Genomic DNA, 26,392 nt, shown 5'->3' on the forward strand with positions numbered 1-26,392 from the left:
AACACAGTCTTAGGAAAAGTGTTCCAATTATAACTGTACTGCATAAAGAAAATAAATGCAAAAAAGTGTTAAACGGAATCTGTCACCTTATTTTGCCACTATAAGCTGTGGCCACCACCATTAGGGGCTTATCTACAGCATTCTGTAGTGCATTACAGAATGCTGTAGATAAGCCCGTAAAGGCGTTGGCCGCAGCTTATAGCGGCAAAATTAGGTGACACATTCCCTATAAATGGATTTCTGAGGGGGGTCTGTCAACACAAAATGATTATTTAAACCAAACAGCAGCCCACGATCAGGAATAGCAGTGTTTGGACGCAGCGCATTTGCGTTTACATTGGATTTATAGAAATCCCACACCCACTGAGCTATTTACTGCTGTGTATACTTACCCGTGGTGTGGGTTTACGAGCTGCAGCATGCCAATTTCGGCAGCGGAGACACTAGTCTCCACTGCATAGTTTCCCCCATAGCCGTTCATTAGATACATTAAATCCACATAGTTCACTAAGAACATGCGGATTTAACTGTGTGATTACAAAGCAGCATTTTGGAGGTAGAGGAAATACGCTGTGTCCAAAAATGCTGCTATTTCTGATCGGGAGTACATAGCCCTAGGTCTTTCAGTGATGAAGTTGCTCATACTCCATGTGGGGAATTAGATGGTGGTTACTTTTTCAGCATTTCGTTTTTCTGCAGCATAAACTGACAAGCTGCGAATGTAAACTGAGTGGTGCTGTGGATTTGACACTTTATGGACTTTCCGAGCAGCGAGTGAATGAGATTTCTTAAAACATCATCCATCTCATTGAGACTAAAGTGAGGCAGTGAGATTTCAGCTCAGTAAAATTCACTGAAGACACGGGAACATTCTTTTTCCACTGTACCTGCAGTTCTAGTAGGAGTCACTTAATCAGAACATTACTTGATGTATACAGTACCTACAGCAGATTTCACATTTGAAACATTTAATTGGCATCTACCCAAATGAATACCATTTTAAGCAAACAGGGGAAATTTACAAATCTCCTTTTTCACATCACATCAAAACATTACTGTTTGTGTGGACTTTCCTTTCTTTCATAAAGTCACTATGTGTAAGATCACAAAAATTCAGTCTTTCATGTTGCCAAAGAAGCTAATACTTTAAAAGCCTTACTACCCATGACAGAAAACAGCTAATTAAGAGCCAGGAGCATCTGGATTAAACAAGATCAAAAGCATAGACGGGAGTGTCATTTACACGTAGTTCACACTAGTGCACTACAGTAAAACACAGGAAGGAAACTACTTCAGACCTCAAACCGTGGTACATGAAAGAGCCCATATTTCTTTCATTATCTGTAGAACGTTGGAGTAATAAAAAGGCTCTCACAGTTAATCTGACCATATAATACTGTACAGACACAATAACCAGCTATTTGTGAACATGTGTAACTAACCTGTATGCGAGTCATCATATAACGTATCTGACCACAAGCGAAGCTACAGTGCCGCTATATACACTGCAGAAATTTATATTCAGTGCACTGTGCGTGTAACTTACTGTACATGTATCTAGCTAATAACTAAAACTCCATGTTTATTAACCGCTTCCAAGACTAAACAACAACATCCCCCTGTTGTAGTCTTTCCTTCAGATGGTTAAGAAAAATAAGGGGGACCCCCATGCCATTTTTTCGTTTATTAGCTAAATACATGGACAGTAAGCTACACACCCACTGCATTGCAATTTACTGTACGCAGTTGATGAAATGTCGGGTTTCCTATGAGATGGGGAAAAAAAATTGAACGGCACATGCACGGTCCGTGTGCATTGCAATTTTTTTCTCACACCCACTGAATTATATTGGTGAGTCTCGGCTGTTTTACGCAGCCATACGCAACATCTGTCATTTTTTTTCCAGGTGAGGAAAAACTTGCAGATGAACACTGCCTAATTTAATAACATTGTGGCGAGTGCAATGCAAATTTTTTTCACACACTGGACTCGATTTTATACGCAGACATGAGCACATCCTTACTATGAATTCTGAAAAACAATCTGTCTCTGCCCAAAATCCACATTGCATGCCAATTAACAATGAGATTTATTACACTTTTTTTTTTAAATCATAGCTTTTACCCTTTATTCTAAAGCTGGAGAAAAGCTGCAGCATATTCTGACAAGCTGTGAATGTCAAATCCACAGCACCACGCACTTTATTAGTCCATGAGCCGGGCCAGATATCGGTACCACCCGGAGTGACTAATTTTCTTTGGTATTTTTAGGTAGATGCATGTCTGTAGTTTATTTTTTGATATGATAGCCCTTACATATACGTAGCTTATTAACCCCTTCAGCCCTAGGCCTATTTGTACCCAAGTGCCTAAGCCAATCTGACCTGTGCCACTTCATGGGCTAATAACTTTGGAACGCTTTCACCTATCCAAGCCATTCTGAGATTGTTTTCTCGTGACATATTGTACTTCACGTCAGTGCTAAATGGGAGTCAATATATTTTACCTTTCTATATAAAAAAATGCTAAATATTCGGAAATTTTGGAAAAATCGGCAATTTTTTAACTTTGAAATTCTCTGCTTTTTACAAAAATACTGATACCCCCCATAATAGTTATTAATTTACACTCCCCACATGTTTACTTCATATTGGCATCATTTTGAAAATGAAACCTTATTGTTTTACGACGTAATAGGGCTTATAGTTTTATGCGCAATTTTTCACATTTACAGCAAAACCCACTTTTCAAAGGACCAAGTCACTTCTGAAGTCACTTTAAGGGGCTTACATAACAGAAACCACCCATAAATTACCCCATTTTGCAAACTACACCCCTCAAGCTGTTCAAAACTCATTTTTAAAAACTGTTAACCCTTTAGGTGTTCCACAGGAATTTTAGCAGAATGAAGGCGAAATTTCAAAATTTCATTTTTTTTCCAGATATTACATTGTAATCCAATTTTACCTGCAACCTAGCAAGGGTTAACGGCAAACCCAAACTTGGTTACCCTAATTCTGCAGTTTATAGAAACACCCCACATGTACTCGTAAACTAAAGTATGGGCACACAGCACAGCTCAACACGGAAGGAGCGCTATGTGGTTTTTGGGTGGCGGATTCACTGGAAGAAATCTAGGGGGCCATGTCACATTTGAAGGCTGCCTGAGGTACCCCCACAGTGGAAACCCCAAAAAGTGACCCTATTTTGGAAACTACACCCCCAAGGAATCTTTTAGGGGGTATAGTGACCACTTTGACCCAACCAGTGTTTCACAGTAGTTGGAAACACTTGGTTGAGAAAATGGAAAAAGTGCATTTTTTACATGAAGGTGTCATTTTAGGCTCATTTTTTTATTTTTAAGAGGTGTACCAGCAAAAAACAAGGAGAAACAGGAGAAGTTCAAGAACATTATAATTAGAATGGGTGTCTTCCACACAATCTGTAATCTCCTCTCTATCATAGGGAACAGATTTCAGGATGCAGGCCTTAGAGATCTGTGTGTTGAATCCGGTGTAATCGCTGAAGGATCAGTGTCTGGAGTGATGGACGGCCGGAGGTACAACAGAGCAGTGAGACTACACAAGCTGGTCTATGAAGCACTTATGAGGCTTGCATGGAAAAACTTCCTTCCATGGCTAGAAGAAAACCATGCAAGGGACCTTCACCATCTGGATGAAACACTGAAGAACATCACAAACTTTCGCATCAGTGTGTCGCAGGGATCCTTCGAAAAGCTCTTGGATAATGAATCTTGCACACTTACCCTGAAGCTCTTTCAAGTTTATCTTGAGACCCTCAGAAATGAACAACTCTCAGCATTCTGGATGTCATACTTGGACATGGTCGAGACCATGCTGGCCCTGGTTCGAGCTTCAAGAGAAGGCAACTGGATGCTTCACCTAGGAGCAATCCGACAGATGATACCATGGTGTTTTGCCTATGACAAGGTCAACTATGCCCGATACCTAACCTATTACTATGCCACAATGTCTCGGCTGCCCATAGAACACCCAGAGGTCCATGAATACTTCATGCAAGGTGGCTTTTCGGTCCAGATCGGTAGCAAGAATCCTTTTGGACGAATTCCTGTGGACCAGACCATTGAAGAGACAATCAACAAAGACACCCAGACACCAGGGGGCACAAAAGGCTTCAGCCTCAAAGTTGGAGCTGTTTCCAGGTTCTACCTGACATCAGAGTACCGCAGTATGTACTTGAGGCAGCTGAGGGCCCTGGTAGGCCAACAATATACTGACTTCAGCCATTCAGACCTACAGGTGTCTAGGATTAGAAGAGATGAAGCCGATGTCCAATCTTTCGTTCAACTGCTGGAGACAGGTTGGGTGAACCCCTTCAACAAAGAGCATAATGGTGAACTTATCAGTTTGTCAACAGCGACTGTAGCACCACCAGATGTAGCCAAAGACCTTCAAGGGGCATACAGTATAGGAGAGGATGCATATCAAACATTCAAGGATGAGCGTTTGGGTACCGATAAGCCAACTACATTGTTTCATGACAAGATGACGAAGAACAAACTTAAAACGTTCTCTAACATCCAAATGAAGACACGCAGACAAGGTCTTGGCAAGGAGGTAATTTTGAAGGCTGACAGAAACCTATTTGGCCAGATGATACTTGTAGCTGAGAACAGAAAGCTACAAATGAGTGATGTCTTGACTCATCCCCTGGGTCCATTGCCATGGGCACTTGCCAATGGTGATGGGTCTATCCGCAAGACCAACAAGGCTGCCCTCGCAAGGGAGTTGGAGAGGAATGCTCGTCCTGCAGAAGTGATCCCCGAGCCCTCTGCAACCATCATTGATGGGATGATCCTGGTTCAGAAACTGAAGGGAAACAATGCAACATTTGGCCAGCTAGCAGGCACAGCAATGAGTCGCGCTATCCATGAGGGTGCTAAGAGCAAGCGCATTGATATTGTCTTTGACGTCTACAAGGAGACATCCATCAAAGATACAGAAAGAGTCAACAGATATGAAGGCACAGGGATCCATTTCAAGAACATTCAACATGGGCACAACATCCAGCAGTGGAAAAAGCTTCTAAGTAGTTCCTCCAACAAGGCAAGTCTCATAAAGTTTCTGGTAGAAGAATGGAAGGCGAAACACCACAGGGAGAAGCTTGAGGAGAAGGAGCTGTATGTCACATGTGAGCAGCTCTGCTTTAAGATCACCAAAGAACAGTGGGAAGAGGCTGCTGACCTTAAGTCAAATCAAGAAGAAGCAGACACACGCCTCCTTCTCCATGCTCTTCATGCAGCAGAATCTGGTTACAAGTCGGTCATCATCACTTCGGAGGATACTGATGTCATGGTCCTGTGTCTGGGCATGTGCCACAAAATCCCATCCCACCTGTTCCAGAAATGCGGTACACAGAACCGGACAAGATTCCTGGATATCACCACTCTGAGCCGAACATTGGGAGGCAGCGTATGTGATTCATTGATTGGTATGCATGCATTTACAGGCTGTGACACCGTCAGTGCATTCGCTGGCCGTGGGAAGATGACGACACTCAAGCAGTTGAAGATGAACAAGACATACCAGGATGCCTTTCAGGAAGTTGGTCGTTCATGGGAAGTGTCTACCGAACTTTTTGAGAAGTTACAGGAAATCACCTGCCACATGTACCTGCCAACTACCCAAACAACTGAGGTAAACAGGCTCCGTTATCAGCTGTTCTGTGCCAGACGTGGAGTGGTAGAGTCAAGTCAACTCCCTCCTTGCCAGGACTGCCTTTTCATGCATGCACTGCGTGCAAACTACCAGGCTGCGATCTGGAGGAGAAGTCTGCAGAGCCAGCCATGGGTTGCAAACCCAACAGACTGCGGTTGGATGATAGATAACGACGGAAAGCTTGTTGTCAAGTGGATGCAAGGGGCACCAGCACCAGAAGCTATTATACAGCTACTGTCCTGCAAGTGTGTGCGGTCATGTGAACTTCCTCAGTGTACTTGCCTCAGCAATGGCCTGAAGTGCACAGACATGTGCAGATTACAGACATGCCAGAACAAGGGTACTGAAGACGAGCCAGTAGAACAACAGTCAGATTCAGAGTCCGATGTTGAAGATATTATGGAGTAACATATATATATATATATATATATATATATATATATATATATATATGCACATGACATGTTCAGTGTGTATTTACATAACTTGGATTAAATTTTGTTACAAATACTACATCTAGTCACTCCGGGTGGTACCGATATCGTCATATTTGGTTCTTGGCTCATGCTAAAATTCCTGTGGAACACCTAAAGGGTTAACAGTTTTTAAAAATGAGTTTTGAACAGCTTGAGGGGTGTAGTTTGCAAAATGGGGTAATTTATGGGTGGTTTCTGTTATGTAAGCCCCTTAAAGTGACTTCAGAAGTGACTTGGTCCTTTGAAAAGTGGGTTTTGCTGTAAATGTGAAAAATTGCGCATAAAACTATAAGCCCTATTACGTTGTAAAACAATAAGGTTTCATTTTCAAAATGATGCCAATATGAAGTAAACATGTGGGGAGTGTAAATTAATAACTATTATGGGGGGTATCAGTATTTTTGTAAAAAGCAGAGAATTTCAAAGTTAAAAAATTGCCGATTTTTCCAAAATTTCCGAATATTTAGCATTTTTTTATATAGAAAGGTAAAATATATTGACTCCCATTTAGCACTGACGTGAAGTACAATATGTCACGAGAAAACAATCTCAGAATGGCTTGGATAGGTGAAAGCGTTCCAAAGTTATTAGCCCATGAAGTGGCACAGGTCAGATTGGCTTAGGCACTTGGGTACAAATAGGCCTAGGGCTGAAGGGGTTAATAAGCTACGTATATGTAAGGGCTATCATATCAAAAAATAAACTACAGACATGCATCTACCTAAAAATACCAAAGAGAATTAGTCACTCCGCTTGGTACCGATATCGTCAAATTTGGTTCTTGGCTCATGGACTATATGGACTTTCCGAGCAGCGTGTGAAAGATTTCTTGAAATCTCATCCATGTCATTGAGACTGAAGTAGGGCAGTGATATTTCAGCTCAAGAAAATTTACTGAAGACATGTGAACATTCTTTTTCACTGTACCTACAGTTCTGGATGGAGGCACTTAATAGGAAAATTACTTGATGTATACCTACAGTACATTTCACAGTAGTGGTAACAGTTACCAATAGGTTCCCATTGTAAAAAGAAAACTATACTGCACAACATACATTTGTATTCCCATATAGCTGAAAAACAATACACTCTCCCTAGAATTACAGAATAAATGGTAAATGCAGAGTCCAATATAGTCTACATCATATGTAGAGTCATTGTTGTATGCAGGTGGCATTTTCCTATGTTTTAGGGAAAGTTCACATTGAGTTTTCTTTTCAATTCGGGTCAGCTTCAAAATCCACTAACAATAAACGCAGTGTAAACATACAGCTATCTTGTGTATTCCTGTATGCATGTTGACTATACACTGTAAAAATATAAATATATAAATATATTCAAGAAACTTGGATCTATGAAGTACAAGAGTAAAGATATTATATGAAAATATAAAATTCACAAATGCAGAAAGATAGAAGACTCGGCGACATAACAGATTCCTGTGCAGACTTGCTGACAGCACCTGTTCGGTATTGTTTCAGAAAACACAGACAACATATAGTTCTGAGACTCTAAGTGTATGTGCCCACGGTCAGGAATTGGCAACGCTTTGGATGCAGCGCTGCCGGCTATTGAACGCAGGTGATTTCCGCATGTGTTCATTGAACCGTGCGGAATCACTGCGTCCAATGCATTGTACGGGTGACATTTATCTTGCGGAGGCTCGCGTCTCTGCAAGATAAAATTGACATGCTGCGGTCTGGAAAGACGCGCCGTATGTCTGACTCAGCAGGTGATCCTCAGGCACATAGTGGAGATGGGATTTCTTGAAATCCCATCCACTATGCTGTAACATCTGGACGCTGCGAAAGTATGCAGCGCCCAACCTGCAGCGTTTACTGACGGTGGGAACGTACTCTAACAAAGGTGTATTGTGCACCTGTGGTGTCACATCTTTGCACAGCACAACTTGAAATTCATGTTAATTATCTCCCCAGCCTAAAAAAAACAAAACGTTACACTCTGTTATAGCTGAAAATCACCCAGAACAATCCGCATGTGTCAGAGTGCTATACAAAATCAGCACGTGGCTGTACAGACAGGGATAGAACTACTTCTCAGATCCAGCATCATTCGGTGCACAATCCCTCAAGAGCAACAAAATATTACTACATGGACTCAAGGGAAAGACTGTACTGTAACTAACGTGAGGAAGCAATTGTTCTCTGACAAAATGGGCCTTAAAAGGGGTTGTGCTTGGTTGGGTTTTTTTTGGTAAAGGGTTGCAGCAGTGGGAAAAAAATAAAATTCAGCAGTACCTCCTTAGGTCCTGTACTGCCTCAATGATGTCAAGACTACAGTGCACATGACCACTGCAGCCAATCAAATGGTACAATGACTCCGCCAATGAAGACATCACAAGCCATTAAGCCCAGTGTGTCACCTGCACAGTAATTGCAATGTCATTGCTGAAGAAGCAGTGCTGGATTTGTGTTTTTTTGTAACTGAAACCCTGGAGGGAAAAAAAAGTAAGAAATCTTCCGGACAACCCCTTTAAGGCTATATGAAGTCTGTATGTTTTTCAATGTTTGCCTAGATTTCTAAAAGCCATCACATAGATACATTGGTGAAAAGAGAGGGAAAAAAAGTAAAAATGCAGTGTTATAAGGAAAAATATATCCTTGTACTCTAAGGGACACCTTAAGGGTATGTGCACATGATGCGGAAAATGCTGCGGATCCGCAACGTTTCCGCAGCTGCGGATCCGCAACGTTTCCGCAGCTGCGGATCCGCAACGTTTCCGCAGCTGCGGATCCGCAACGTTTCCGCAGCTGCGGATCCGCAACGTTTCCGCAGCTGCGGATCCGCAACGTTTCCGCAGCTGCGGGTCCGCAACGTTTCTGCAGCTGCGGGTCCGCATCAGTTTCCCATGAGTTTACATTACAATGTAAACCTATTGGAAACAAAAAACGCTGTGAACATGCTGTGGAAAAAAACGCGCGGAAACGCAGCGGTTAACATTCCGCAGCATGTCACTTCTTTCTGCGGATTCCGCAGCGGTTTTACAGCTGCTCCTATAGAAAACCGCAGTTGTAAAACCACAGTGAAATCCGCGGTAAATCCGCGATAAATCTGCAGCAAAAACACAGCGTTTTTGCCCTGCAGATTTATCAAATCCGCTGCGGAAAAATCCGCACAGTGGACAATTATACGTGTGCACATAGCCTAAGGGTATGTTTCCACTGTCAGGATGGCCGGCGGTATCGCCGTAGCGGCGAAGCCGCTCGGCGCTAAGCCCCGCCCCCTTTCTGGGACGCGATCATGCCGGATGTGTTAACTCTTCACATCCGGGATGATCGCTCTCTCCCATAGCGCCCTGTGATATGCCTTGCGGGGACGCTGCGTCCCCGCAAGGTGTACGGACATGCTGCGATCTGAAAAGACGCGCAGCATGTCCGTAGTCGCAGGGCCGCTGCGTGCGGGTTTCCACGCATAGTGGAGACGGGATTTCATAAAATCCCCTCCACTATGCTGGAACATCTGGACGCTGCTTGTTTGACGCTGCAGCTCTGCGCAGCGTCAAACAAGCAGCGTTTCCGGACCGTGGAAACATACCCTAAGGGTATCTAGTACAGCACCTCAAAGAGCGAGATCCACAGCATAAATTGACAGGCTGCAGAGCTCATTACACAGTGCCAATTACTATATATTTAGTATCCATATAATATATGCCGCTTATCCACCTGCTACGATTGAAATGCACGTGACAAGTGGAGAATGTGAGCATTTGTCCCATTTTTGGAGTTAAATTACAACCAGAGCAAAGCCAATGCATTCTGCACGATATAATGGGAGTCACCCAGGACAAACAGTCCTGACAAGTTTACAATGGCAGAGGCCCAAAATGCTTAACTCTACAGGACATCGAACAGGTGTAGGGCAGCTATTAAATCCTCATTTCACTAGGAAAGCACAAAAAATTAATCTAGAAATAATCGCAAGAAATACACCCAAATATAATGGGAAAATGGCTAATCTGCCCACAGTGTTTAACAATCAGACACGATTACAGTAAATATTTTTCCCCATTAATCAGCATATGTACAGTGTGGCTGTTTATTGGCATAAGATGCTCCACAGCAATGTCATCAACATGCTACATTTTGTGGATTTCATCTCAAAAAAGCAGTGACAAGTGAGAGCTGGTGCAGGTTTTTCGGCTGCTTTCACACATCAGTTTTTTGCCATCAGTCACAATCCGTCGAATGTTGAAAAAAACGGATCCATCGCAGCGTTTTTTTCGCCGAATCCGACTAGCTAATCCAGCTATTGGATCCTAAAAAAATCGGAGCATGCTCAGATAAAAAAAACAGAATCCGTCGCCGGATTCCGTCATTTCACGGATCCAGAGCCATAGGCTTCCATTCTAGCAAACGACGGACGGCGACGGATGCGTCGCTGTACGTTTTTTTGACGGACACAAAAAACGTTACTATGTCTGTTTTCTCCGGCCGCAGGATAAACAATTTTCGACGGATGAAACGTGAGGCCATCCGTCACTAATACAAGTCTGTGAGAAAAAACGGATCTGGAGGCAACATTCGCTGGATTTATTTATTTTTTCCAAATTCGCCGGATTGAGACTGACGGCAAAAGACTGATGTGTGAAAGGGGCCTAAAAGCTTTTAGTATCTATCCCAAGTCATGAATGTTTTAATAAATAGGTCAAAGGAGACTCAAATCTGTCCTCAAATTTTCCCTTTGAATGTTGTATGTTAAGGCTGCGTGTCCACGATCAGGATGGCCGGCGGAATCGCCGGAACGGCGAAGCCGCTCGGCGCTAAGCCAAGCCCCCTTTCTGGGACGTGATGATGCCGGATGTGTACAGTACTCATCCGGGATCATCGCACCCCTCGCCATAGGGCCCTGTGATATTACCTGCGTCCCCGCAAGGTGTACGGACATGCTGCGATCTGAAAAGACGCGCAGCATGTCCGGAGTCGCAGGCCCGCCGCGTGCGGGTTTCCACGCATAGTGGACACAGGATTTCAAAAAATCCCCTCCACTATGCTGGAACATCTGGACGTTGCGTGTTTGACGCTGCAGCGTCAAACACGCAGCGTTTACTTACCGTAGACACTCACCCTAAAGGAGTTTTCCAATGAACAAAGCCAATTTTAATTACGGTAACACTTTAACCCCTTCATGACCCAGCCTATTTTGGCCTTAATGACCATGCCGTTTTTTGCAATTCTGACCAGTGTCCCTTTATGAGGTAATAACTCAGGAACGCTTCAACGGATCCTAGCGATTCTGAGATTGTTTCTTCGTGACATATTGGGCTTCATGTTAGTGGTAAATTTAGGTCGATAATTTCTGAGTTTATTTGTGAAAAAAACGGAAATTTGGCAAAAATTTTGAAAATTTTGCAATTTTCACATTTTGAATTTTTATTCTGTTAAACCAGAGAGTTATGTGACACAAAATAGTTAATAAATAACATTTCCCACATGTCTACTTTACATCAGCACAATTTTGGAAACAATTTTTTTTTTGCTAGGAAGTTATAAGGGTTAAAATTTGACCAGTGATTTCTCGTTTTTACAACAAAATTTACAAAACCATTTTTTTAAGGGACCACCTCACATTTGAAGTCAGTTTGAGGGTTCTATATGGCTGAAAATACCCAAAAGTGACACCATTCTAAAAACTGCACCCCTCAAGGTGCTCAAAACCACATTCAAGAAGGTTATTAACCCTTCGGGTGTTTCACAGCAGCAGAAGCAACATGGAAGTAAAAGATGAACATTTAACTTTTAAGTCACAAAAATGATCTTTTAGCTAAATTTTTTTATTTTCCCAAGGGTAAAAGGAGAAACTGGACCACGAACGTTGTTGTCCAATTTGTCCTGAGTACGCTGATACCTCATATGTGGGGGTAAACCACTGTTTGGGCGCACGGCAGGGCTCGGAAGGGAAGGAGCGCCATTTGACTTTTTCAATGAAAAATTGGCTCCAATCTTTAGCGGACACCATGTCGCGTTTGGAAAGCCCCCGTGTGCCTAAACATTGGAGCTCCCCCACAAGTGACCCCATTTTGGAAACTAGACCCCCCAAGGAACTTATCTAGAAGCATAGTGAGCACTTTAAACCCCCAGGTGCTTCACAAATTGATCCGTAAAAATGAAACAGTACTTTTTTTTCACAAAAAAATTATTTTAGCCTCAATGTTTTCATTTTCACATGGGCAACAGGATTAAATGGATCCTAAAATTTGTTGGACAATTTCTCCTGAGTACACCGATACCTCACATGTGGGGGTAAACCACTGTTTGGGCACATGGTAAGGCTCGGAAGGGAAGGAGCGCCATTTGACTTTTTGAATGAAAAATTATCTCCATCGCTAGCAGACACCATGTCACGTTTGGAGAGCCCCTGTGTGCCTAAACATTGGAGCTCCCCCGCAAGTGACCCCATTTTGGAAACTAGACCCCTCCAAGGAACTTATCTAGAAGCATAGTGAGCACTTATAACCCCCAGGTGCTTCACCGAAGTTTATAACGCAGAGCCGTGAAAATAAAAAATAATTTTTCTTTTCTCAAAAATGATTTTTAGCCCAGAATTTTTTATTTTCCCAAGGGTAATAGGAGAAATTGGACCCCAAATGTTGTTGTCCAGTTTGTCCTGAGTACGATGATACCCCATATGTGGGGGTAAACCACTGTTTGGGCGCACGGCAGGGCTCGGAAGGGAAGGCACGCCATTTGGCTTTTTGAATGGAAAATTAGCTCCAATCATTAGCGGACACCATGTCGCGTTTGGAGAGCCCCTGTGTGCCTAAACATTGGAGCTCCCGCACAAGTGACCCCATTTTGGAAACTAGACCTCCCAAGGAACTAATTTATATGTGTGGTGAGCACTTTGAACCCCCAAGTGCTTCGCAGAAGTTTATAACGCAGAGCCGTGAAAATAAAAAATAATTTTTCTTTCCTCAAAAATGATTTTTAGCCCAGAATTTTTTATTTTCCCAAGGGTAATAGGAGAAATTGGACCCCAAATGTTGTTGTCCAGTTTGTCCTGAGTACGATGATACCCCATATGTGGGGGTAAACCACTGTTTTGTCACACGTCGGGGTTCGGAAGGGAAGTAGTGACGTTTTGAAATGCAGACTTTGATGGAATGCTCTGCGGGCGTCAGGTTGCGTTTGCAGAGCCCCTGATGTGCCTAAACAGTAGGAACTCCCCACAAGTGACTCCATTTTGGAAACTAGACCCCCAAGGGAACTTATCTAGATGTGTGGTGAGCACTTTGAACCCCCAAGTGCTTCACAGAAGTTTATAACGCAGAGCCGTGAAAATAATAAATGTGTTTCCTTTCCTCAAAAATATTTTTTTAGCCCAGAATTTTTTATTTTTGCAAGGGTAACAGGAGAAATTGGACCCCAAAAGTTGTTGTCCAGTTTCTCCTGAGTACGCTGATACCCCATATGTGGGGGTAAACCACTGTTTGGGCACATGCCGGGGCTCGGAAGGGAAGTAGTGACGTTTTGGAATGCAGACTTTGATGGAATGGTCTGCGGGCATCATGTTACGTTTGCAGAGCCCCTGATATGCCTAAACAGTAGAAACCCCCCACAAGTGACCCCATTTTGGAAACTAGACCCCCAAGGAACTTATCTAGATGTGTGGTGAGCACGTTCAACCCCCAAGTGCTTCACAGAAGTTTACAATGCAGAGCCGTGAAAATAAAAAAATCATTTTTTTTCCTCAAAAAAGATGTTTTAGCAAGCAATTTTTTATTTTCACAAGGGTAACAGGAGAAATTGGGCCCCAATGTTTGTTGCCCAGTTTGTTGTGAGTACAGTGATACCCCATATGTGGGGGTAAACCACTGTTTGGGCGCACGTCAGGGCTCGGAAGGGAAGTAGTGACATTTGAAATGCAGACTTTGATGGAATGGTCTGCGGGCGTCACGTTGCATTTGCAGAGCCCCTGATGTGCCTCAACAGTAGAAACACCCCACAAGTGACCCCATTTTGGAAACTAGACCCCCGAAGGAACTTATCTAGATGTGTGGTGAGCACTTTTAACCCCCAAGTGCTTCACAGAACGCAGAGCCGTGAAAATAAAAATTAATTGTTCTTTCCTCAAAAATTATGTCTTAGCAAGTAATTTTTTATTTTTGCAAGGGTAACAGGAGAAATTGGACCCCAACAGTTGTTGCCCAGTTTGTCCTGAGTACGCTGGTACCCCAAATGTGGGGGTAAACCACTGTTTGGGCGCACGTCGGGGCTTGGAAGGGAGGGAGCACCATTTGACTTTTTGAATGCAAGATTGGCTGGAATCAATGGTGGCGCCATGTTGCGTTTGGAGACCCCTGATGTGCCTAAACAGTGGAAACCCCTCAATTCTAACTTCAACACTAACCCCAACACACCCCTAATCCTAATCCCAACTGTAGCCATAACCCTAATCCCAACCCTAACCCCAACACACCCCTAACCACAACCCTAACCCCAACACACCCGTAACCCTAATTCCAACCCTAACCCTAATCCCAACCCTAACCACAACTGTAACCCCAACACACCCCTAACCCTATCCGTAACCCTAACCACAAGCCTAATCTTAACCCTATTTCCAACCCTAGCCCTAATTCCAACCCTAACTCTAATTCCAACCCTAACCCTAAGGGTATGTGCCCACGTTGCGGATTCGTGTGAGATTTTTCCGCACGATTTTTGAAAAATCTGCAGGTAAAAGGCACTGCGTTTTACCTGCGGATTTACAGCAGATTTCCAGTGTTTTTTTGTGCGGATTTCACCTGCGGATTCCTATTGAGGAACAGGTGTAAAACGCTGCGGAATCCGCACAAAGAATTGACATGCTGCGGAAAATACAACGCAGCGTTTCTGCACGGAATTTTCCGCACCATGGGCACAGCGGATTTGGTTTTCCATAGGTGTACATGGTACTGTAAACCTGATGGAAAACTGCTACGAATTCGCAGCGGCCAACCCGCTGCGGATCCGCGGCCAACCCGCTGCGGATCCGCGGCCAATCCGCTGCGGATCCGCAGCCAAATCCGCACATGACATAACCCTAACCCTACCCCTAACCCTACCTGTAACCCTAACCCTACCCCTAACCCTACCCGTAACCCTAACCCTAACCCTAGTTCTAACCCTAGTGGAAAAAGAAAAAAAAATATTTTCTTTATTTTATTATTGTCCCTACCTATGGGGGTGATAAAGGGGGGGTTTATTTATTATTTGTTTTATTTTGATCGCTGTGATAGAACCTACCACAGCGATCAAAATGTACTTGTAATGAATCTGCCGGCTGGCAGATTCGGCGGGCGCACTGAGCATGCGCCCGCCATTTTGGAAGATGGCGGCGCCCATGGAGAAGACGGACCGACACCGGGAGCCTCGGTAAGTATAAGGGGGGGGGAGATCGGGGCACGGGGGGGGGGGGCGTCGGAGCACGGGGGGGGTGACATAGGAGCAGGGGGGGAGCGGGCAGGAGAACGGGGGAGCGGAGCACAGGACGGAGGGGACCGGACCCCATAACGGAGCACTGGGGGGGCGATCGGTGGGGTGGGGTCACTTCAGGTTTTCCAGCCATGGCCGATGATATTGCAGCATCGGCCATGGCTGGATTGTAATATTTCACCAGTTTTTTAGGTGAAATATTACAAATCGCTGATTGGCAGTTTCACTTTCAACAGCCACCCCCCCTGGGCTGAAGTACCACTCCCCCTGTCTCTGCAGATCGGGTAAAATAGGAGTTAACCCTTTCACCCGATCTGCAGGGACGCGATCATTCCATGACGCCACATAGGCATCATGGGTCGGATTGGCACGGGTTTTCATGACGCCTACGTGGCGTCAAAGGTCGGGAAGGGGTTAATCAATAGATCTTTTAATAAAAATAAGTTTCACAATTGGATGTGTTTTTAAAAAATGTTCCTGTGCTGAGATAATCTTATAAATGTGTCCCTGTTATGTGCAGTGAAATGGCTGTGTCTGACCGTACAGGAACATGGTCTGATCATGCCACAGCTCCTGGGAAGGGGAGGACGCAAAAGAGTATACAGACATTACAGCAGGGGATCACAGCTGATTCTTTCTTTGGGTTAAAAAATTGCTTTAACCCCGTAATGACCAAGCCAATTTTGACCTGAATCACAAAGCCAAATTTCACAATTCTGACCACTGTCACTTTATGAGGTAATAACTCTGGAACTCTTCAACGGATCCCACTGAGTCAGAGACTGTTTTTTCCTGACATATTCTACTTCGGGTCGTAAAATTAATTCGATATGACTTTTTTGTGAAAAAAACTGAAATTTTGCCAAGATGTCAAAATTTTTAAACTCTTTCCAACATCGAGCGTAATAATACGCCAATGTCGGACACCCACCCACATCTTTTTCGGCACATGTCAGCTGCTAACTAGTTAAATGCCGCTGTCAAACTCTGACAGCTGCATTTATCACGGGCTTCCAGCAAGCACGCTAGAAATCCCGCCCATGTCACATACCCGTGGGTCGCCATGACAACCAGAGGTCTCCGGCAGACCTCTATGGTTGTCACTGACATATTGATATGAGTGCCGCCCGGTGGTCGGCGATCATAGCAAGTGAGCAATTCTACTACATACTGCTCTGATAATCACCTGTATTTTTTTATTTATTTTATTCACTTATATAGCTCCATTAATTCCAGAGTGCATTACAGACACTATTGGCACTGTCCCCATTGGGGCTCACAATCTAGATTCCCTATCACTAAGTCTTTGGAGAGTGGGAGGAAACCAGAGAGCCCAGAGGAGACCCACACAAACACTGGGAGAACATACAAACTCCTTGCAGATGTTGTCCTTGGTGGGATTTGAACGCAGGACCCCATAAGTGCAGGGCTAACAACTGAGCGACCGTGCTGCCCGTGTATGTGGCAGAGCCGAACGGGTTATGGCAGCTTCCAGTCTCTCATGGAGACTATTGAAGCATGCCAAAAGTAAAAAAAAATAAATAAAAAACAATATAAAAGTTCAATTCACCCCACTTTCACCCCATTCAAAATAAGAAAAAAAAAAATTCAAAACACACATATTTGGTATCGCCGCGTTCAGAATCGCTCGATCTATCAATACAAAAAAGAATTAACCCGATCACTAAACGGTGTAACAAGAAAAAAAAAAAGTCAAAACGCCAGAATAACTTTTTTTGGTTGCCTCAACATTCCATTAAAATGAAATAACGGGCGATCAAAAGATCGTATCTGCACCAAAATGTTATCATTAACCCCTTCATGCCGCGGCCCTTTTTCGTTTTTCGCTCCCCTCCTTCCCAGAGCCATAACTTTTTTATTTTTCCGTCAATATGGCCATGTGAGGGCTTATTTTTTGCAGGACGAGTTGTACTTTTGAACGACACCATTGGTTTTACCATCTCTTGTACTAGAAAACGGGAAAAAAATTCCAAGTGCGGTGAAATTGCAAAAAAAGTGCAATCCCACTCTTGTTTTTTGTTTGGCTTTTTTGCTAGATTCACTAAATGCTAAAACTGACCTGATATTATGATTCGCCAGGTCATTATGAGTTCATAGACACCTAACATGTCTAGGTTATTTTTTATCTAAGTGGTGAAAAAAAATTTCCAAACTTTGCTTAAAAAAAAAAAAAAAAAAAAGCGCCATTTTCCGATACTCGTAGCGTCTCCATTTTTCGTGATCTGGGATTGGGTGAGGGCTTATTTTTTGCGAGCCGAGCTGTCGTATTTAATGATACCACTTTTGTGCAGATATGTTCTTTTGATCGCCAGTTATTGCATTTTAATGCAATGTCGCGCGACCAAAAAAAAAAGTAATTCTGCCGTTTCTAATTTTTTTCTCGCTACGCTGTTTAGCGATCAGGTTAGTGCTTTTTTTTATTGATAGATCGGGTGATTCTGAACATGGCGATACCAAATATGTGTAGGTTTGATTTTTTTATTGTTTTATTTTGGATGGGGAAAAAGGGGGGTGATTTAAACTTTTATGTTTTTTTTATTTTTTTCATATTTTTAAAAACATTTTTTTTTACTTTTGCCATGCTTCAATAGCCTCCATGGGAGGCTAGAAGCTGGCACAACTAGATCGGCTCAGCTACATAGGAGCGATCATCAGATCGCTGCTATGTAGCTGAAATGCAGGCTTGCATATAAGGCTACTTTCACACTAGCGTCGGGCTACCGACGCTAGCGTTCTCTGCGCCGCACAACGGGGGGCAGCGGATGCATTTTTCCAGCGCATCCGCCACCCCATTTTGAGGTGCGGGGAGGTGGGGGCGGAAAAAGCGGACCGTCGGCGGCAAAAAAACATTACATGTAGCGTTTTTTTGTGCCGACGGTCCGCCACAACACGGCGCAACCGTCGCACGACGGTTGCGACGTGTGTCAATCCGTCGCAATACGTCGCTTAATGTTAGTCTATGGGGAAAAAACGCATCCTCCAAGCACTTTTGCAGGATGCGTTTTTTCGGCCAAACGACGCATTGCGACGGATTGCAAAAAAACGCTAGTGTGAAAGTAGCCTAATATATTATAATCTTCCTGCAGCATGTCAGATGGGGACCCTTGCAGTTTTTAGCACATTTCTGCAAGAAAATCTCACATTTAAAAACTCTTGAATTAGTGTGGAAAATATGTATCTCAACAAGTTAATTTCTATGTGGATCCACAAAAAAAACACAGCATGTGACTGATATTAAGTTATAACTCATCTTTATTGTAGACCACTTTGGATTTGACGTGTGGTCAATCCTAGCCCTAAGGCCGGCGTCACACTCAGCGTAAGACAATACGGTCCGTTTTTTACGGCCGTAATACGTGCTCGTGCTTGTGGCGAATGAAGGAAATGTAGGTCAATGACCTATAGTTACCTTCAGTCGCGGTGAGGCGCCCTCTGCTGGATGTCCTCATGAACTGCAGCCTGGGAACTTTTTCCCACGCTCGAGCTCATATGAGGACAACCTGCAGGGGGCGCCTCACCGCGACTGAAGGTAACTATAGGTCATTGACCTACATTTCCTTCATTCGCCGGGGCTTACAAGCACAAGCACAGCTGCATTAGCAGGGCTCCTGCTTGTAAAAATTTTTAACCCCTTCAGATGGATTACCTCGTGGGACGTGACGGTTCATCAGAGGGTATGTATATTGTGGGTTTATTATTTTGCCAAGCGAGGGTCTTGAGATGGATTGAGAGAGCAATAAAATACTAAAACAACCTGTGTGTTTATTTCATTAAAATACTTTTTAATAATGTGTGTGTTTTTTTTAACCCTTTCAGACAATTGGATTAATAATGGATAGGTGTCATAATTGACGCCTCTCCATTATTAATCTGGCTTAATGTCACCTTACAATAGCAAGGTGGCATTAACCCTTCATTACCCCATATCCCACCGCTACAGTGGAGTGGGAGAGAGTGGCCAAGTGCCAGAATAGGCGCATCTTCCAGATGTGCCTTTTCTGGGGTGGCTGGGGGCAGATGTTTGTAGCCAGGGGGGGCCAATAACCATGGACCCTCTCCTGGCTATTAATATCTGCCCTCAGTCACTGGCTTTACCACTCTGGCGGAGAAAATTGCGCGGGAGCCCACGCCAATTTTTTCCGCGATTTAACCCTTTATTTTAGCAGCTACAGCGCCCAAATTTTGCATACACACTACTAACATTAGTAGTGTGGAATATGCAAAAAAAAAGGGGATATGAGATAGTTTACTGTATGTAAACCATGTCTCATATCATGTAGGGTTTGTGAAGGACAAATGAAAAGCCGGCAATTGAATTACCAGCTTTTCACTAACACCGCTGCATATTTCTCGCAAGTCACACTGCTGGTCCATGTGGAATCCGTGTTTTTCTCGCCCCCATAGACTTTCATTGGCATTTTTTTGCGCAATACGCTGACAAACGCAGCATGCTGCGATTTTGTACGGCCGTAGAAAGCCATATAATACTGAACCGTAATATACGGCTGATAGGAGCAGCCCCATTGAGAATAATTGTGCCGTTTGTTTGGCGACTTTTACGGACGTATTTTCTGCGCTCTTACGTCCGTAAAACTCGCTAGTGTGACGCCGGCCTAAAAAGGACCTGTCACCTCTCCTGACATGAAGGAACAGATGAATGACCTCGGGGAGACCAAAACATCCAACACTGCGGAGACACCATCACGTGTTTCTCAACGCAGTGATCCAGAACACTGCCCCCTTCCCTTATGGGAAATATGCAAACGCATGTGAAGTAAGCTGCGGAGACACCATCACGTGTTTCTCAACGCAAGCAATGAATATCCAGGCCTTTCTCCGGGACAAACAGCTGTCTGTGGATGGATACCATGCTTGGCATAGGTGGTCTTCCTTTATTGGATATTCTCCTTTATTGGATGCTGCCCTTCCCGTGGTTGTTCCTTCCCGGAGAAAGGCCTGGCTATTCATTGCTTGCGTTGAGAAACACGTGATGGTGTCTCCGCAGCTTACTTCACATGCGTTTGCATATTTCCCATAAGGGATGGGGGCAGTGTTCTGGATCACTGCGTTGAGAAACACGTGATGGTGTCTCCGCAGTGTTGGATGTTTTGGTCTCCCCGAGGTCATTCATCTGTTCCTTCATAGCCTTTCACCAGGCACTGCTCCTAATAGCCAGTTTCCTACTCCACACTGATGAGGGGCAAAAACCCTGAAACAGCTGCTTGTGGATGGATACCATGCTTGGCATAGGTGGTCTTCCTTTATTGGATATTCTCCTTTATTGGATGCTGCCCTTCCCGTGGTTCTTCCTTCCCGGAGAAAGGCCTGGCTATTCATTGCTTGCGTTGAGAAACACGTGATGGTGTCTCCGCAGCTTACTTCACCTCTCCTGACATGTCTGGTTTAGTAAATAAAGTGTCTATGGGTTGTGCTGTTCTTCTGTTATCACTCCTGGAGATCTGTGAATAAATTGACTTAATATTTCTATTTGGAGGTGTATCCCTGCACACTGACACTATCCAATCAATGTAAATCTTGTAGAAAACTTGCCACTCAGGTAAATGTTGTGAGCAGATTATTTTGTGCAGGCAATCCAAAAACAAAGAAATGTTTCGGTCCTACAAAGACAGACAGATTGCAGTGTGTACAGGGTTAGAGACAGAAATGAACGCTCAGGATATGCAGCAGTGTGTGGCGTTTTACTGTCCAATCAGTGATGACGGTATCAGATACAGGGACATACACCTACAACAATTCACACATTTCAGGGAGGAATAACAGAGGGACAGCAAAACATGGAGTTATGAGGAAAGATGCCCCAGAATTGTTATTTTCAGAGAATACACACGGGACATAAAACAGATGTGTCAGCAGTCGTGATCAAAGCTCCTTAACTAGATACAGTTCCAAATTAGTACTCATCTAAAAGTAAGTGTGTGTGTGTGTGTGTCATTGGTGAGGATCCGACACAACCGCCGATGCGAATAATAAATGATTGGGGTAGGTGTCGGACCCCTATTCACCCGATACCATGTCAGGATGATTGGACATATATCAATGATCCATAGTCCTGACAAGATCGGTGATTAGGGCTCCGATACCCGCCCCAATCAGCTGTTATTATCTCTGATAGAAAGCAGATGTAAACAATGAATGGCTATCAGCTGATTGGTGAGGGTGTCGGAGCCTCAGCAATGTGATGTTGACTGATGACCTAACCTTAGGGCACCAATATTATGTGCCCCGAGAACCCCTTTAGGCTACGTTCACACTAGCGTTGTGCGCCGTTGCGTCGGCGACGCAACGCACAACGCACGCAAAAACACGTCAAAACGCACGCAAAAACGCTGCGTTTTGCGACGCATGCGTCGGTTTTTGCCGAAAATCGGACGCAAGAAAAATGCAACTTGTTGCGTTTTCTTGGTCCGACGCTTGCGGCAAAAAAGACGCATGTGTCGCACAACGCAACAAAAAAAACCACATGCGTCCCCCATGTTAAGTATAGGGGCGCATGACGCATGCGTCGCCGCTGCGTCGCCGACGCAAACCCGACGCACATTAGCTTAACGCTAATGTGAACGTAGCCTTACTGCTGACATAACAGAAAAAGCTTTAACCACTCATGTTTGGTATACTAATTAGTTGCCAGGCGCCCACTGAGGGTGACACTTCCGAGACGGCTACGAGCCCTTGTGCTAGTTGTACGGTGGGCACCCAGTCCGACCATACATGAAATAATGGCAGTTAAGCAATGTGCCGCTCATCGTGGAGAGCATTCGACCCTCTTTTATCAGATGACTGAAGCTAGATACTCGACAGTAAGGCCGACGTCACACTAGCGAGTTTTACGGACGTATGAGAGGTGCAGAAAATACGGATTGCATACGGTACAATGATTCTCTATGGCCCTGCTCCTATCTGTCGTATTTTACTGATCCGTATTATACGGTCTTGTACGGCCGTAGAAAATCGCAGCATGCTGCGTTTGTCACCGTATTGCGCAAAACAAAAAATCGCCAATGAAAGTCTATGGGGGCGAGAAAAATACGGATTACACACGGACCAGCAGTGTGACTTGCGAGAAATACGCAGCGGTGTTCTATAGAAAAGCCGGTAATTCAATTGCCGACTTTTTCTTTCTCCTTCACAAACCCGACATGATATGAGACATGGTTTACATACAGTAAACCATCTCATATCCCTTTTTTTTGCATATTCCACACTACTAATGTTAGTAGTGTGTATGTGCAAAATTTGGGTGCTGTAGCTTGTAAAATAAAGGGTTAAATCGGAAAAAATTGGCGTGGGCTCCCGCGCAATTTTCTCTGCCAGAGTGGTAAAGCCAGTGACTGAGGGCAGATATTAATAGCCTTGAGAGGGTCCATGGTTATTGGCCCCCCCTGGCTACAAACATCTGCCCCCAGCCACCCCAGAAAAGGCACATCTGGAAGATGCGCCTATTCTGGCACTTGGCCACTCTCTTCCCACTCCCGTGTAGCGGTGGGATATGGGGTAATGAAGGGTTAATGCCACCTTGCTATTGTAAGGTGACATAAAGCCAGATTAATAATGGAGAGGTGTCAATTATGACACTTATCCATTATTAATCCAATAGTACGAAATGGTTAACACACACATTATTTAAAAGTATTTTAATGAAATAAAGACACAGGGTGTTGTAATATTTTATTATACTGGTAATCCACCTGAAGACCCTCGTCCTGTAAAAAAGGTAAAATAAAAAATCAACAATATCCCATACCTTCCGTCGTTCTGTCAGTCCCACGTTGTAAATCCATCTGAAGGGGTTAAATCATTTTACAGCCAGGAGCTGTGCTAATGCACGCTCGAGTTCATATGAGGACATCCAGCAGGGGGCGCATCACCGCGACTCAAGGTAACTACAGGACATTCCCCTGCATTCCATTCATTCACAACATTTTACAGACAGGAGCGACTGCATTAGCACAGCTCTGGGCTGTAAAATGATTTAACCCCTTCAGATGGATTTACATCGAGGGACTGACAGAACGACGGAAGGTATGGGATATTGTTGATTTTTTATTTTACCTTTTTTACAGGACGATGGTCTTCAGGTGGATTACCAGTATAATAAAATATTACAACACCCTGTGTCTTTATTTCATTAAAGTACTTTGTAATAATGTGTGTGTGTTTTATTAACCATTTCGTAATATTGGATTAATAATGGATAGGTGTCATAATTGACACCTCTCCATTATTAATCTGGCTTAATGTCACCTTACAATAGCAAGGTGACATTAACCCTTCATTACCCCATATCCCACCGCTACACGGGAGTGGGAAGAGAGTGGCCAAGTGCCAGAATAGGCGCATCTTCCAGATGTGCCTTTTCTGGGGTGGCTGAGGGCAGATGTTTTTAGCCGGGGGGGGGGGGGGGGCAATAACCATGGACCCTCTCTAGGCTATTAATATCTGCCCTCAGTCACTGGCTTTACCACTCTGGCAGAGAAAATTGCGCGGGAGCCCACGCCAATTTTTTCCACGATTTAACCCTTTATTTTACAAGCTACAGTGCCCAAATTTTGCACATACACACTACTAACATTAGTAGTGTGGAATATGCAAAAAAAAAAGAAAGGGATATGAGATGGTTTACTGTATGTAAACCATGTCTCATATCATGTCGGGTTTGTGAAGGAGAAAGAAAAAAACGGCAATTGAATTACCGGCTTTTCACATATCTCGCGCTGAATTAAATATAAATACAGTGTATATATATATATATATGTATATATACTGTATATATGTTTTAACGAACATTTGAGCACATAAATCCATTAGATGTCGGTTTTGCAAGCCTGCGAGAAAATATCGCAGTACGGATGCCATACGGATTACATACGGAGGATGCCATGCGCAAAATACGCTGAAACACCCTGACTACGGATGACATATGGATCACTATTTGGGGAACATTTCTGCGTATTACGGCCATAAAATATGGACCGTATTTTCATACGCGGAGTGTGACGCCGGCCTAACAGTTCTGGTTAGAGCCAGCCTATACGGCGAGGTAGCCCAGGACCGCTCTGCTGCACGCCATTAACCAATTAGCGGCCAGAGCCAGGAAGGGCAATGATCAGCATATAGCGGTGTAATTAGATTGCCCATCCTGCCACCACAACTGGGGGACATCTAGAAGGGACCACCACCCCAAGACCCAGGCTGCTCCCAACTTTCCCCAGTGCCCTCTGCGGAGGGAGAGTGGGGAGGGGGCACCACATCACAATGGGCAGCAGGGAGGGGACGGCCACAGCTTAGTTATCAGGTGGGAGCCCTGTGGCCACACTGGCTCGTTTAAAATGAAGGGAGGGTCGTCAGAACAATGGTCCACAAGCGAGAGCCACCTACTAAGTGGAAAGAGTGTAAGCTAGTGTTCTCTGCTACCACACGGTACATGACGGTACGCGGCTCCCTCACATAAACGGTCGGCGCTAATTACCTCAGGAGCGAAACCTGTCCAGTCACGTGACTCCGGCGTTATCAGGAGGCGCACAGCGGCCACCTGCAGAGACAATGCGCCCGGCACACTCGCTAACGGCTGAGGCGGCCACACGAGCCTCTTACCTGCTCTGGTACAGGCGGTCCCCGCGGCTGCAGTATGGCGGAGTCACCGGGCGCAGAGCTCATCACCAGCAGCAGCACTGGGGAAGGAGGGGGCTGTCACACGGAGGAGGGGGAGGGAGGTAATGGGAGGAGGAGGAGGGACGCTCCACAGTCCTATACTCTCCGGCTGGAATGCCGTCCCGCGGGATAGCAGGGCTCATCCATGGAACCACTGCTGGCAATTTCAGTCAGCGCTAACCCTCCCGCAGCAACCAATCAGCTCGCCGCTTCTATCTTCTAATTAGCTGCTGATAAGTGAGAGCCGAAATCTCATTGGTTGCTATAGGAAACATGCTGGTGAATCTTTGCTGCTGGGGTTCCTTAGAGCAGGGATCCAGAATCCGCCTCAAAAACGTTTGGAAAACTCTCCCTATTCATGTCTATGGGGAGTCCACCTTGCTGTTCGTTTGAAGAGGCTTTGTAGATTGCCTGGTGGGGAAATACCAGCCCACCTCACTTCTCTACAGCCCAATCACTACAAAGAAGTCTTAGAAGGGGGGAAAAAAACTAAAAAAACAAAACCCGCTTTTCCTGCTGCGGTTTCTGCGGCTTTGTCTGCGGTGTGATCACGGCCAGAGGCGCTGCTCGCTCCTTTGTTCTCCGCTTTGTTTCTCTGTTGTTTTGGGAACGGAGAGCCGAAATTAATATGGAAACCAGATCAGTCACAAGCTGGATCCAGAGTGACTCCGGAGCAGAATTGGGGCAGTTCGGTTCCAGTTTTGTGTCTAGATGGAACAAAAACCTGTTAAAATGGACACAAATCTGACTAGTCCCCGGGCCTCCAGCTTCACTTTGGGTCCTTCTTGTATCGGATCCATTTTCCACACAAATGTATTAATCGTTTCAAAACCATAAGGGCTTATTCACACGCTGCGTAGTTTTACAGTCCAAGCAAAGTGAATAAGATTTCTGAAATCTCGCGCTGCTTGTTTTCATTATTTAAATCTGCAGCGTGTTAATTCAGCGTGTTTTTGCAGCATTTTTCATCAATTCAAATGACTGAGCAAAATTAAAAGTAAAAAAAAGGTATATGTTTTATGCAGCCTTTTTCCTGCCAACACTGTTTTTGACAGGGCTGTGGAGTCGGTAAGCCAAACCTCCGACTCAGACT

General features: G+C 44.4%; 1 protein-coding gene across 7 annotated transcripts in view; it reads right to left on the bottom strand.

Moving 5' to 3' along the window:
- The window catches only part of SEMA4D (semaphorin 4D), a 141,008-nt gene extending 115,564 nt beyond the window's left edge, over nt 1-25,444 (bottom strand). For 3 of the 7 annotated variants that reach the window (XM_077299883.1, XM_077299906.1, XM_077299857.1), the window contains exon 1: nt 25,243-25,358. The gene's annotated coding sequence lies outside the window, so the exon portion shown is untranslated. Of the gene's footprint in view, nt 1-25,117 lie in introns of all 7 variants that reach the window. The other 4 variants (XM_077299889.1, XM_077299897.1, XM_077299872.1 and 1 more) reach the window with 4 other exon arrangements.
- Between the last annotated feature and the right edge of the window lie 948 nt (nt 25,445-26,392).

Source organism: Ranitomeya variabilis, chromosome 1, assembly GCF_051348905.1.
Source record: "Ranitomeya variabilis isolate aRanVar5 chromosome 1, aRanVar5.hap1, whole genome shotgun sequence".
In the NCBI taxonomy this organism is placed as follows: Eukaryota; Metazoa; Chordata; class Amphibia; order Anura; family Dendrobatidae; genus Ranitomeya; species Ranitomeya variabilis.